The following is a 14,531-nucleotide window of genomic DNA, read 5'->3' on the forward strand; positions in this document are numbered from 1 at the left end:
GAATGTGAACTGAAGGTAGTAAAGGATATATTAGTTAGATATTATCCTTTCTTACTCACGTTTGTGAGTAGAGCAAAGCACATCCTTTTGCAGCAAAATAGGAAACTGTTCATTAGCTGGTTTCAGCCTTTTGATGAAACAATCCAGGAAGCTTTGGTGCAGCTTGGATTCTTCCTGGTATTTTCTCCTTTTATTCCCCCCTAAAACAATAACCACACAAAAACAGTCTTCTTAGAATAAAAATATAGTTAACTCAAGTAGCAATCTGAAGGCAGGTTTAGGTTGCAGTTACGCAGGTAGATTAAAGTGAAGTCTGAGCTAAGTCTCAGACTTAGAACATGGGCCTACATCTCTGTAGAGATACAGTACATGATGGAGAGTAGGAGAGCAAGATGCAGAGGCAGGAGCAAGAGGCAGCCTTTTCTCTGAGTCATGCCCATCTACCTGGCCACACCCAGGGGGAAGTGGCTCCCACATGTTTGACAGGAAGCCCTCCCTGTTGGAGTCACATTCTCCTGAGTGGCCATGCTAGCAAACAGGAAATGTTGGACTGCTCTTTCTGGATATCCCACAGATACACAGACTTTCACCCAAAGAATTCTGGGCCCCTCATGAAGTTACAGTACCTCTCTCCGTCTTCCTTGTCCAGCTAGATGCCAGTAGCGGGGCAGATCCTCTTGCTCTGAATTGCTCTGAATTGCTTGTCTGCAGAGGACTTTTTAAATGAGGCTGGGGGCTGCAGTTTGAGCAACCACAGTCTACTTTGACCATCTACTTTGACCCATGCTCTCCAGCAAAGATCCTTGGCATCACCTACGACTTTATCCTTTTAAGTGGAGAGGATGGAACTTGGAACTTTTATCTGAAAAAAGTGCCACAGACACAATAGTCCCTCCCTATAAATGGCAAGGTTTCTGCCTTGGCCCACGTCCCAATATCTCTTTCTAGAAATTAAGGACTGTTCCCATCTCCCTTGATAGCATTCACACCTCTAAAGCTTAAATTTGTTTTATTTCTGTACCGCTACTGTACTACCAATCTTGTTCCTCTCACTGAAGATCACCACTCATCGCAGGAGGACCATTTTCTCCTTTCTCCCTTTGGGAAGCTGTCTTCAACAGGGAGAGAGTTTCAGAGAGGGGATATAAGTGCCGGCTCAACCATGAGGCAAAGTGAGGCGACCGCCTTGGGTGGCAGCACCACAGAGGCAGCAGATCCCGATGTAGATATTTATCCTTCCTTGTTCCCGATGTAGCTCTTCATGCACCCCTTCTTCCCTGGTGAGAAGGGGGCACCATTTTGTGGTTTGCTTCAGGTGCCAACAAGTCTTGGGCCAGCCCTGGGGACTACTAAGCTGCAGTGCCCATTTCAGACAGGTTGACCCACATTTTACTCTATCTCAAAGACAAGAGACGCATGGAATATGGAATCTTTGAGAACGTTCCACAACACATCAGTAGTCAACCAATATGGCAGCTCTGCTGGGATGTGGCAAGAAGGAAAATGAGGAAACTTTAATCAACAGAGATCTGACTCTGGCCCCAGGGCTGTTTGGGGAACACACCCCTCCAAGCAATATGGGATGGAACATGTGGGCTTTTGCAGGGGAGGGGGAGGGAGAGGCACCTTAAATTGGGCTTGGATCTTAAGATGTTCAGACCTGAGGGGTCAGGAGAACCTCCATCTGAAGAGTGCAGTGGTGTATTGCTCCCAAAGCTAATAAAAGCCAGAACTGTGTAGTATATTTACCAGAAAATAAACTGAATCATCTTAAAACCAAATGTCCCCCCCCCCATGGCAATAACAGGGCAGGGTACTGTATATTTGCATTCACGGCAATGTACGTGCAAACTTTTTTAGTCCCCAGAAGCTTTGCCATCTTAAAGGCAAGTAAACACAGTTATTTGTCCATTAGATTCCCCACCTAGTTTTTGAGCCATTACCGGAAATCTGGGCTCAGTTGCAGCCATGCCACTGCAGTTCAAAGTGAAACTCAACAAACCAGCTCTCTTTGCCCACCTTTCCTCAGGACACATAATTATTAGAACCTCACATCTTCCTATTATCCCTAACTGTCTTGTTTCCATATTCTCGCTGTCCTTCAACCCAATGGCTATGATCCAAACCCCCAATCAACTACATTTGAGCTCCCCACAAATATTTGGTTTGGTAGCAGTATTAGAAATATAAGCTGGGGGGGGGGGGGCAAATGGCTCCTTAAAGCAGGTTGAGAGTTGACAAAACGGAATGCCTTGTTGCCACTTTTGGGCCGGCCAGCTCGAAAGTCGTATTTTTTCAATAGAGCTTTTTGGTTCCTGAAAGTCCTTCTGATTGTGCAGATAAAATATGACAGATAGAATTCTATAGAATTCTACAGGATTTGTTGCTAACTGTGTGAAAACAGTCCAGATCCGAGGATTCCCAGGCATGCACCTCCAGGTGGGTGGAGATGTCAGGTGCTATCCTGACACCTGGGCATCTTCACCTGGTTGCAAGTGGCCTGGAAAATTTCGACCACTGTTTGGTAGCACCCACCTATGCTCCTTATAAGACAAACTTCCCCCTCCTCCTTCCTCCATCTTTCTAATAGGTACAGTTTGAGAAGCTTGTGTGAGTTTGTATAACCTTGAAACAGCTAACAACCTTCCCGTTTTATTTCTCTGTTGGCAATGCAACCAAAAATGTAATTAAATTATATTCATTTAATACTTGCATTTATTGGTTCTTGCTAATTTATCCAGGTGTTGGTGCTTGGGCGTAGCCAGGATTTATGTTGTGGGGAGGACAGAACCTCAGTTAAGTATTTTTATTGATTTACTTACGGTAATCTGGAGGGGGGCAGGGAGGCAGCTGTCCTGCGTAGGAGAGTTGAGATGGGTAGTACCCTAGCACACCACCATGGAACACAGTTGCCCCCAGAATTAAGGTGCCAGAGGGCTGCTTTCGAGAACAGTTTAACTTTCCTGTTTGGTCGCTGCTTCTTTAAGAAAGGGTAGCAGAAGCGTCTCGATGCCCAACAAATCAGCCTTCCGCCGGTTCCAGCCTCATCAGTCGCAAATTATTCGGTCTTTCCCTGCCATTTAATCGGTCGTTTGCTGATATTAGCCAAGGAACGAAGGAGGCACACACCAGGCGCGACTGATCCGGCGTGAAGCACTTTCAAAACTCCACCGAGTTGATTCGGAGTCTGAGTACAAGGGATAAGGGTAGTTCCCAATGAAATCGACGACGCGTGCCTTTGCTGGATCGTGCCCAGCAATGCGAGAGGAGCAAGAAAGGTTTCCAAATGCAAAGGCTCCCTCAACCCTGCCTAAATTCTCAGATTGAGTTGCAAACTAAAGGGCAGGCACGGGACTTGATATGAATTATGAGGTGTGTGGAAATAGGACGACGGTGTGTGTGTGTGTGGGGGGGGGTTCTGCTGCTTTATTTTATTTTATTTTATTTTATTTTATTTTATTTTATTTTATTTTATTTTATTTTATTTTATTTTATTGTTTTACAGCCTTCTCGGTAGTGGCGCCCTCCCTGTGGAACGCCCTCCCACCAGATGTCAAAGAGAACAACTACCAGACTTTTAGAAGACATCTGAAGGCAGCCCTGTTTAGGGAAGCTTTTTAATGTTTGATGCATTACTGTATTTTAATATTTTTTTGGAAGCCGCCCAGAGTGGCTGGGGAAGCCCAGCCAGATGGGCGGGGTATAAATAATAAATTATTATTATTATTATTCTGAGCATAGGTGTCATGGGGTGATGGTGTGGCTGTGGGGAGCGTCTTGTCTTGTCGAGCTGCAGAGGCGGGTGTGGCTGTGTGCCGGGGTGTGTGTGTGTGTGCATTTCGGCTTGCAAATTATAACGGGAGTCCTGAACTGGAAATTAAAATCCGGCTGGCTCCGTCCTTAAACTCGCTTACTTGCAAGGCCCTGCCATGAAAAACAGGGGGGCTTCGGAGATCGCAGCTTGCGGTCGGAAGCGTTTTCCAGAAATCAGAATCATAGGATTGTAGAGTGGGAAGGGACCACGAGGGTCATCTAGTCCAGCCCCGTGCGAGACAGGAATCCTGCCCGCAGCCATCCCTGGGGGGTGGCTCGAACCAACAACTTTCTAGTGGGAAAAGTCCCTCAATCCCCTGGAGGCGCTTCTAAGGCGCTGCTGCTGCTGGTGTGTCCGTCTGAGATTGGGGCGCAGATTTTTCTGCTGAGGCTGCACCGGCGACTAGGAGGATGAGGATTAAGTTATTTCGCTTAATCGTAAAGTGCAAAAGGGGGCATTCTGACGCCTCGTTGATTTCAACGAGTCCAATGTGGTATGTTGGCTAGGCGCTGGAAATATTAAGCTCGCCACTCCAAGTACGCTTACTCGGAAGTAAAGCCGCACGTGCTTTCGTGCGGGATCGCAGGCTTCAAAGGTCTTAAACGTTGGCAGATCTTCAGTGACTCCTTTCTGCCGGGTTGTCCGGCTTCCGGGTTGTCCGGCTTGAGTGAGTTGCAATGGGGGGGGGGGGGGACAAAGCCTTGCACATTTTTTCAAACCCCGGCTTGCCAAATCGAGGAAGGCAGAAAAGTTCAACTCCTAAAGGATGGCTCAGTGGGGAGTAGCAAGGCTTGGTGGCCCTTGTCTGAAGCCGGCCAGAGCGGCTGGGGAAACCCAGCCACATGGGCGGGGTATAAAAATATTATTTTTTTATTATTGAAATGGACAGCCTCGTTCAGCTCGCGCTTTCTTGATTTAGTGCGCCCGTCCTTTGATGTAAGACGAGATTAAGGCGATGGGAAGGAACCAGAGCAAGCAACAGAAGAAGCGGGGGAATAGGTTTGTTTTCTGTTAAATAAACCTCAGAAACATTTCAAACACGAACACAATGCATTGTAATCCCTGCCCTTTCTAATCCCCTTTGTTGTTTCCCTCTAAAAAGCTGGTCGTTGCGAAAACTCTATAATTAAGAATTAGAGCCCGAGACAAGTTTGCTTTCCCCTCCTCCTCTCTCCCCGTCCCTTTTTCCTTTTGTGCTGTGTCAGTTAGATTCTATACCTGCGGACAGGGGGGAACTGTTTTATGACTGCTTTATTAGCTGTTTTATTAGCTGCTCAGGAAGCCTCTGCTGAAGACTGGGCTAAAAATGATTGGGGATATGATAAAATAGAACAAAACAAAACAACCCGTCTCACTCACGTTCGAACAGCTTTTAATGTGAACATATTAGCCGAAATTCAGTCTCGGGATTTCCCCCTGTGCAAAACTCCTATATCCATGTTTGCGTGAGCATCCTTACTTTCATGGGCAATTACTAGCTCCTACACACGTGCGCGCACAGTCTCCTGTCGCTTTAACCACCCTGCAACCGTCTGCATGCAAACAGAAGCTGAGGCTGATCTGCTTTCCTGGACTCTGGGAGTTGAGGACCACAACTCGCATCATTCCTGACCATTATCCGGGCTGGCTGAGGCTGACCAGGAGCTCAACAGCAAGGCACAGGTTGAGGAAGAGATGGGGGGGGGGGATTAACCTACTGATTCTTCTACTAAAGTTGTGGAGCTCTAGAGAAAGGCTGTAACCCTCACGCGCCCCCTCCCCATTTCCAAATTACTCTGGACAACCCTGAAGAGACCTACTCAGAGAGAATTCCCATTAAAATGGATAGGACCTGCGAGTTCAAGCGCAGGTGGGAAAGCAGAACTTTTTGGAACAACGTTTCCCCGGGGGCGCCACGCCATTTCAGATCGCCTAAAAATTTACCCAACTTTTCACTGGTTTAAAAACGGCTCTCTCGACTAACTATGCGACGTGAGAAACGCGTTGTCTGTTTCAGCATCTTCTAAAAAGAAAATAAACGGAGGCGACTGTAGGTCCCCCTCCCACCACAGTTTCAACGAGACTTGCGCGCGTCTCGCGCTTAACCCAACTCTCCATGCTCATTAGTGGTCCTCCGTTATTTATTTATTTGCATTTTAATGATAAATCCTGCTGCTTAATCCTATAATCTGTTTTGTTTCACCAATTGGATTCGTAGCAATAAGTAGAACGGAAAAGGGGGGACAGACAAACTAAAGTCTTTGAAACCTTCTTTCTGTGCGGGAAAAAAAAATCGGAAGGGGCTGAGAAGGAAGTTGGGGGACATCGTAAAGAAAACCTGAAAAGTATGAACAACGCACAACTCCATCCAAATACACTCCGAAAGTTGAGGGCGCGATCCAGCCGAAGTTATGCACGTTCCGTTCCCGTTAATTTCAACAGGACAGTAAAGCTTTCAGCACCTTCAGTGCACTGCGAAATCAGAGACTACATAAATTTGGCTAGAACCTCTGCTTTCTTCCTGTCGCCTTTAATGATTCTTTGGAGTTCTTTTTTTTAAAAAGTATCCCATTATATATATATTTGCAAACCAAAACCTGGTAGGGAACGCAGGTTTTAGAAACCTTCTCCGCACCCAGAAATTCTAACCATTCCACATAAAAGGCTATATTTTAACTCCACGGTCCCTGTCCCATATTTAGCCGCCTTCTGGGAAGAGCATTCCTTCCATATGCAAGGAAAGCAGGGTTTCACGCCTTCCCACCCCCTATAAATGCACCTATTGCTCGCTGTTGAAGTAAAGAGGGAATGTCCCAGGACAGTCCTCAACCCTTGCAAAAATTCCACCATTGCTCATATGCCATCTTTTGCTCCTGCAGTTAAACGAGGGATGTCCCCAGTTGTCATTAAGTTCTCCAAAAAACAATGAAGTCATGATGTGGTGTTTTGTTTTTTGCGGGGGAGGGGGAGGAAATAACCCCACCAGGCAAGGGATTAGGAGAATACCACAATCAGTATCTCCAGGGTACAATTGAGAATAATGAAGAAGAGAAAGGAAGACAAGGAGGGGAGAGGAGAGGGGAAAAAATCCATTTTAATTTCCTGTTCCCTGGGGGGTGCCTAACCTCCTCACAGTCTGCAATGAGAGGGAGGCTGAGAGAGGCTGCAAAACGGATCACCTATATCAGTCTTTGCCAACCTGGTGCCCTCCACATGTTTTGGACTACACATCAGCACATACTGGTGGGGAGGAGGGGCTGTAGGGAGTCTAAAACATATGGAGGGTGCTAGGTTGGCAAAGACTGACCTATCTTAGAAGTAATCTGCATTGATAATTCGACGGCAGTTAATTCTAAGAAACTACCGTATTTTTCGCTCTATAAGACGCACCAGGCCATAAGACGCACCTAGTTTTTTGAGGAGGAAAACAAGAAAAAATAATATTCTGAATCTCAGAAGCCAGAACAGCAAGAGGAATCGCTGCGCAGCTATCCCTCTTGCTGTTCTGGCTTCTGGGATAGCTGCGCAGCCTGTATTCGCTCCATAAGACGCACACACATTTCCCCTTACTTTTTGGGAGGGGAAAAGTGAGTCTTATAGAGCAAAAAATACGGTAAACAGGTACAGAATCACCTTCCTAAAAGAAGAAGAAAAAGAAGAAGAAGAAGAAGAAGAGGAGTTTGGATTTGATATCCCGCTTTATCATACCTGAAGGAGTCTCAAAGCAGCTAACATTCTCCTTTCCCTTCCTCCCCCACAACAAACACTCTGTGAGGTGAGTGGGGCTAAGAGACTTCAGAGAAGTGTGACTAGCCCAAGGTCACCCAGCAGCTGTTTGTGGAGCGGGGAATCAAACCCGGTTCACCAGATTACAAGTCTACCGCTCTTAACCACTACACCACACTGGCTCTCTAGAAATTATCCCTGGAATAATTTACCCCCTCCCCTGAGTCAATACTAAACGAACAAGGCAGAACAGGGGGGAAACGGTCCAGGGAAGATCAGAAAAGTGCTTACACCTCTACTGCAGGAATATGTCCAAGTGATTTTGAATTTGGCAGGCTCAATGATGACGGAGGGTAAGCAGGTAGTGTCTTTGTGGCACAGTGACATCCAAACCATATTTCACCAGACATCACCTTATTTCCATATTAACAAAATTCTGGACTCCAAGGGCCCTTTTCATTCATTGGCCTGGATTTTGATACCAAACATCTCATATATATAACCCCTGAAGTGCTGTAAAACTAATTTAAGGTGATGGTTTTAACAATCAAAACCCTAAGATTTTGGGACCAGGCAATCTGAAGGACTGCCTGCATTAATGTGTGATTGCCCCAGAACCAGATGCCCTGCCCTCTGGTCCAACACTGAGAGCCAGTGACTATCGGGTACAGGGCCTTTTCTGCAGGGGCCCTGCATCTCTGAAGGAACTCCAGACACCTCCAGCCCAGTTGGTTTCTGGATGATTTAATAGCTGTTTAATCTGCTGTGTTATTTTTATCAGTTGAAATAGTTGCTGCTGCTGTTTTAAATGTTGTTTTTGTTACTTTTGTGCAATCTTATCTCAGGTCACATCCGCATCAAACATTTGAAAGCACAAGGATGCTTTAGCTGAGATTCATGCACTGCAGGGGTTGGACTAGATGACCCTTGGGGTCCCTTCTAGATCTACAATTTGCTCTTTTACCACTTTTCAGTACCCATGATTGTTCGTTTGTTAAAGGTGCTGGGAATTGTAGGTCTGTAAGATTGGTACTATGAACAAAGTATTATTATTGTTGTTGTCATTTAAAAAAAAAGAACTCAAAGAAACTTACAAACCATTGCAAACAAAAATAACACATCCACGTGATGCTGATGCAAAAACTATGCACACACTAAACAAAAGAATGAGATATCATTTTCTCCCTCCCCCTGCCCCACTCCCTACTTCTCTCTCCCACCAACCACCAATGTAGAAAGGACTCTATGAATTGAAAACAAGAGCCATATGTACTTTTGTTATCCATGATGAAAATCTTTCAATGAAAACAATTTTTTAAAGAAGCAACTTACACACAAAAAATACAAGAGAGACATTGCACACTTTTGTAAATCAAGAAAATCTTTAATAAAAATAAATAAATAAATAAATAAAAGAAGCAACTTACAAAAAAACAATTCCCATAATTCTTTGGGGGGACGCCATGATTGTTAAAGTGTGCTTTAAATGTGTGTCGTGGATGTGGGAACATTGTTTTACTGCCTATTGTAAACCACCTTTGGGAGGGTAATATATCCCAAAAGGCAGGTTTTCAAATCCATTAAATAAACAAATAATTTCCAAATAGTGGTTTGTAAACTAGTCCTCAGTGAGGTGGAAAATCCCAAGTCGAGGCTGTATCACTTGAGTCTGTACCACATGGCTGAGAACAAGGACATGGATCATATTCAGCCCATGCATAAAACTGTGTTGAGCCTGCAACTGTTTCTCATGAATTCCCAAAATCTTAAAAATTAGGATGACAAAGCAACTGTTTTTATTAGACATGAAGAAAACACATGATCAAGAAGGAAGCTTTTTGAATAGCCTAAAAAGCAGGAAGAAACCATTAACCAAGGACCCCTCTTAGTAATGTTGGACTCTTGCAGCTGAGTATGCACTCTGCTTCCATTAAAATAAGTACTGTAAATGAAAAATACTTTTTTCAGGGGGGTTCCTGCACACTGCAGATTCTCTGTACCAAGAAAGAAGCCCATTACTGTAGAGATGAAGAAGAGCACGTGACATTACCTTTGTAATTGGAGCGACGTGGGACACTTGGGTAAACGAGAGAAACGCGTTAAGCCAGTAAAATTTTCATGTGAACCTGGGTTGGCCCATCCACACATTCCACCACTGCAAACTTACATGATTTGCTGTCCTTCAGTCGACAAAGGAACAGCAGCCAATCCCAACCCTCTCTGAATCTGGACTGGAGGAATCTACTCAAAAACACCTGGGTGCCAAATGGGGCGCATCACTTGCCCAGGGAAGTGAGGGAAGGAGGCGACACCCCGGGATTGGACCGGGTCTGTAGAATATATATTTTTTTCTCCGGCTGGTGCAGAGCTCGCTCTCCTCGCCTCAAAATAACCTTCGGCAAAGTTTGTCAGGACTTATGAGGCCTTGGCGCGCGTTTTGGCCCTTTCGCCCGGTAGGCGCCTTGCTGCGCTTGAGTCGACGACGCCACCTCCTTTTTTTTCCCCCTGAAGGCGCGGACGCCTTTGAGAAGACACGGCCAAAACAACGACGCCAGAGCCAAGGGGGCAGGCAGGAATTAACTGCTTAGCTCGGTAACTTAGCAAGCCAGTCAGTCCATGCTTGAGGTGGAGGAGCCCAAATTATCATGGCCACAAATAATAATAAACTCTGCAACCCAGACAAAACATTTATCTCCTCGCCGCTCTGCCACAAGGACCCGCGTGGTCAGGATTCATGGCGACCCTCCGATCCTGTGGAGAATTGTCTTTCCTCATGCGTGTGTGAGAGAAAAAGAGAAGGAAAGGTGGAACCGCACTTCGGACACTTTAATAAAGACTAGTTAAACTCTGGCAAGGGCTTGCAGCGCCATCTTGGATCGCGACTGCTCAGAAAGCAAGAGCTACAGATTCCTGGACTCAATCGAGCTCAGCTTCCTCCCGTTAGTTCTTAATCTTGCTCCGGAGTTGGAGAGGCTGCTTGGCTCCTCGGCTTGCTAACCGAGCTTGACTTCACGAGAGTGCAGGTTTGTGTGCGCGCCAGCGCGTATTTTGGGCCCCAGGGCTTTTTGGTTTTGCTGCCTGTCGGAGGAGAAAAACCCAAAACAAGGGTTTAGGCAGGACGCAGGAGCGGCCTCACAAACTAGTGGGAGACATTGCCCTCGTCCAGGGGTTTCCAAACTTGGGTCGCCAGCTGCTTTCGGACTACAATTCCCATCATCCCTGACCATTGGTCTTGCTAGCTAGGGATGATGGGAGTTGTAGTCCAAAAGCAGCGGAGAGCCAAATTTGGGAAACCATGTGTGTGTTTTTTGCAAATCGTTCGTTAGGATCATCCAGATCAGCCCCCCTTCTTCATTTTCCTTTCTCCAGGCTTCTTTTTTGGCATCGGGGCTGACTGGCTCAGTTTCCTCCTTGCCAGTAGGCCAGCGCTGGTGCAGCTTATCCTACAAGAGGTTACTCGGAAGGACGCCCCTTCCACTTCAGTGGGACTTACCCCTAAGCGTTCATAAGATCGAGACTTTTAAAAACAGCCGGTTTTTAAAACGGGGGGAGGAAAGGAGGCGATGTGGCCGACGTCCTTTGGAAGGCTACACCCTCCTTCGTTAAAGCCCCACCTCTTACGCTAAATGTCTCTAGGGATTGGTCACTCAGAGCTGAAAGCGCTCTGTGCATGCCCAGGAACCTTCAACTGCAGATCACTAAGAACAGGTTCATGGTGCTCACATTCAGCTTTGTTTCCCTAACACGTGTGCGTGTGTGTGTTTTTAGGGCGGGGGAGCCACTTTAAATTTAATCAGTCGACAGGCTCAATGACTCCTCCCCCCGCAAGTGTTTTCTATTTACCCGTTTAAGCAAACAGAGCAGCTTTCCCGGAGCGCCCGTCTTAAGCGCAGCTTGTAGGTCATGAAAAGGTTGGGGCCCGGTTTGCAACTCCGCATTCTGCTAATTTCTTAAGGAACACTCTTTGCGGGGCCCCCGCACAAAAGGCGATGATTTAATGAGGAGGAGAAACAAACTGGCTGATTGTTGGCGCTCGCAACTTCCTCGGGAGTCCCCCTGGCAGCCACAAGCTGATCTCTGCGCCTTCAATGCGGCTCGCCTTCGGGAGGAGAGGCCGGCCTGAATAGAGGACAAAGGCGGCTTGTTCTGTTTATTTACCCTCCCTACAAGCTGGGTTAACCTCTCCCAAACAGCCCAGGCTAAGCCCGTTAGCCGCACAGCCCAGATGACCCGCTGCAGAATCGCCACTGTCATGCAAACGAGCCTCCTCGGGCCCCGACGAGAAGATCCACCAGCTCCACCATCTCCCCAAGCAAGCTGGAGGCGGGGCACCCAGGGGTGGGACAGCGGGTAAGTCCACAGCCCTTTCCCACGTACTTGAGAGAGAGCACATTCCCTCTATGGGGGAAGAAACGATGGTTGCTTTATTGGAGAGAAGGTGTGGCAGGTCCCAGGGTTCATCCCCAGGTGGGAAAGACTGAAAACCTGGAGGGAGTTGCTGCCAGTTAGTGGATACAATGGTAGCCTGCTTCCTGAGTTTCTACTGTTTGGGGAAGGTCTTAGGTCAGCGGTGGACCATTTGGTTTTACACCCAAAAGTCCCCAGGTTCAAATCTCCAAACCCATCCACCTACAACTCTGGGAAGGATATAAGAGATAATCTGAGTACTGAAGTATGTTCAGGGTCCCAGCCACAACACTATTTTAATCCTAAAATTGTAGAATTGAAAAGGTACCCCCTAGGGTCATCTAGTCCAACCCCCTGCAATCTTGCTTACTACTAAAGACAGTGAGGTTTTCTTCTTAATGTCCCACAGAGGAACTTACGGTCTTCAAACAAAAACATCCTGAAGGTCCCAGGCCACAGAGAGGTTAGGCTGGCCTCAACCAGAGCCAGGGCTTTTTCGGCTCTGGCTCCGATCTGGTGGAACGCTCTGTCACAAGAGGCTAGGGCCCTGCGGGACTTGACATCTTTCCGCAGGGCCTGCAAGACAGAGCTGTTCCACCAGGCCTTTGGCCAGGGCACAACCTGACTCCCTCCTTTGGCAATCTTCACAGAACTTTAGCCTAATGGTTGCCATCAATTTGAGTTGAATTAATTTTAATGAAATTATTTTAGAATGTTGTATTATTATTTTATTGTTGTTAGCCGCCCTGAGCCCGGCTTCGACTGGGGAGGGCGGGATATAAATAAAATTTATTATTATTATTATTATTTATTAATGAGCGTGTTTAAGCTTCTGGCTTTAAATAGGTCTGCCCTTAAAACACTTTGAACTTGCCCCTTTTTATTTAGATGATGCTTAGAGAAGCAAAGGTCTGTCAACGCCTCCAGCTCAAATGCTCTTAAAAGAGGACTCTTGACTGCATTAAAGATAGCCTGGATGGAGGCTAGAGAGGAAGGTGTGAATAAATTAGCACTTGTGGCTCCACCCACTTTTACTTTACCCGCCCACCACTGCCCTGTGGTCTCTGGAAGGCTGCCTACAAAGGAAAGTGGACGTGGGTTGGAGAAGGTTCCCTGCCCCGGCGTCATAGTTGGGCTCTTGCGTGGGTTGTTTGGCCAAGCAGCAAGGCAAAGTGACATGCTTCAGGCAAGGCCATCAGAGTGGGGCTAGATGAAGGCAGTAACTGGTGCATGAATGGCCTAGCGAGTCTGTTTAAAAGTGTTGGTCCTAGCAAAGGTGTGCTTCGGCTCTGACTGCGGTAGCAAAATGCCTCGGGCTGGCCCTGAACTCTTGGCCTGGTTCTATCTGTCATTGGAGGGGAGGGCCATATGTAGCTCTGGTGGTGGGGATCTGCCTTGGGAGGCAATGGAGGAGTGCGCCTTTGCGGGTGGAATCAGGCTGTTGGATGGTAGAGACCGACATGGGAGAGACATGTTTTGTCGCAGCTGGGGCAGATGAAGGCGTCCGGTTGTGCTGCTGCAGATGCACCATGGCCTGCCTTCTCCTCACTCCTCCCAGTGGTCATTCCTCCTCTGGTCACTGCTGTGGATGCTCGACCTGACTGCCAGTCTCCAGGCACTGCAGTCGTCTGCAAAGCATTTCCACATGGCAGGGTTGATGTTGCCAGCCTTTGTGTCACGTTCAGTGTTCAAAATTAGCCAGATGCGTTTTGCACCTGGCTTTCGACCACTTGCAACCAGGTGTAGATGCCTGGGTACCAGGATGGTGCCTGACATATTCACCACCTGGGAATCTGGACTGTGTTCACACACCAATACTCCATCCTGTAGAATTCTATCTGTTATATTTTATCTGCATAATCAGAATGAAGTTCTGGTACCAAATTGCTTTTTCTGTGCAGCCTGAGCAGGAGCAATCACCATTAAGAAAGAGGTTGGAATAGGCCAATATATATGTGGACTGTCCCTGGATCGTTACTTTTCTCCTTTAACTTCTCAAAGTTTAGTTTTATATACCATATTTTTTGCTCTGTAAGACTCACTATTTCTCTCCTAAAAAGTAAGGGGAAATGTGTGTGCGTCTTATGGAGCGAATGCAGGCTGTGCAGCTATTCCAGAAGCCAGGAACAGCAAGAGGGATCGCTGCTTTCGCTGCGCAGCGATCCCTCTTGCTGTTCTGGCTTCTGGGATTCTGAATATTTTTTTCTTATTTTCCTCCTCCAAAAACTAGGTGCGTCTTATGGTCTGGGTGTGTCTTATAGAGCGAAAAATACAGTACTTGGTTTGGAGGAAGACAGCTGCCCATGACCTAGCTCAAAGTTGTCCTCTGAACTAGCCAGATGTTTAACCGTGAATCAATCACAGTCAGTCCATTGTTTGAAATGCTCCTCAATTTCAGCTCTGTTAAATCTGGTAGCAGGGCTGCCCCAGGCTGAAGGTACTGCCTGTGAGAGCACATACTACTGGACTAGATTCAGGATGGGAAACACCTGGCACTCCAGATGTTGCTGGCCTGTAACGCACATTGTCCCTGACCCACTGGCCATGTTGGGGGCTGATGGGAGCTGGGGCACCACAATATCTGCAGGCCACAGGTTCCCTACTC

The 14,531-nt window shown here is 47.0% G+C and overlaps 1 long non-coding RNA gene across 2 annotated transcripts in view; it reads left to right on the forward strand.

Annotated features, from left to right (window-relative positions):
- The first annotated feature begins 9,589 nt into the window (after positions 1–9,589).
- LOC114596527 (uncharacterized) overlaps positions 9,590–14,531 on the forward strand; it is a 33,943-nt gene continuing 29,001 nt past the window's right edge. Inside the window, exon 1 of one of the 2 annotated variants that reach the window (XR_003706544.2) lies at positions 9,590–10,542. This is a non-coding gene — a long non-coding RNA (uncharacterized LOC114596527). Of the gene's footprint in view, positions 10,543–10,995; positions 11,870–14,531 lie in introns of those variants that run through there. The other variant, XR_003706543.2, reaches the window with a different exon arrangement.

The sequence above is a fragment of the Podarcis muralis genome, chromosome 4 (genome assembly GCF_964188315.1).
Source record: "Podarcis muralis chromosome 4, rPodMur119.hap1.1, whole genome shotgun sequence".
Lineage (NCBI taxonomy): Eukaryota > Metazoa > Chordata > Lepidosauria > Squamata > Lacertidae > Podarcis > Podarcis muralis.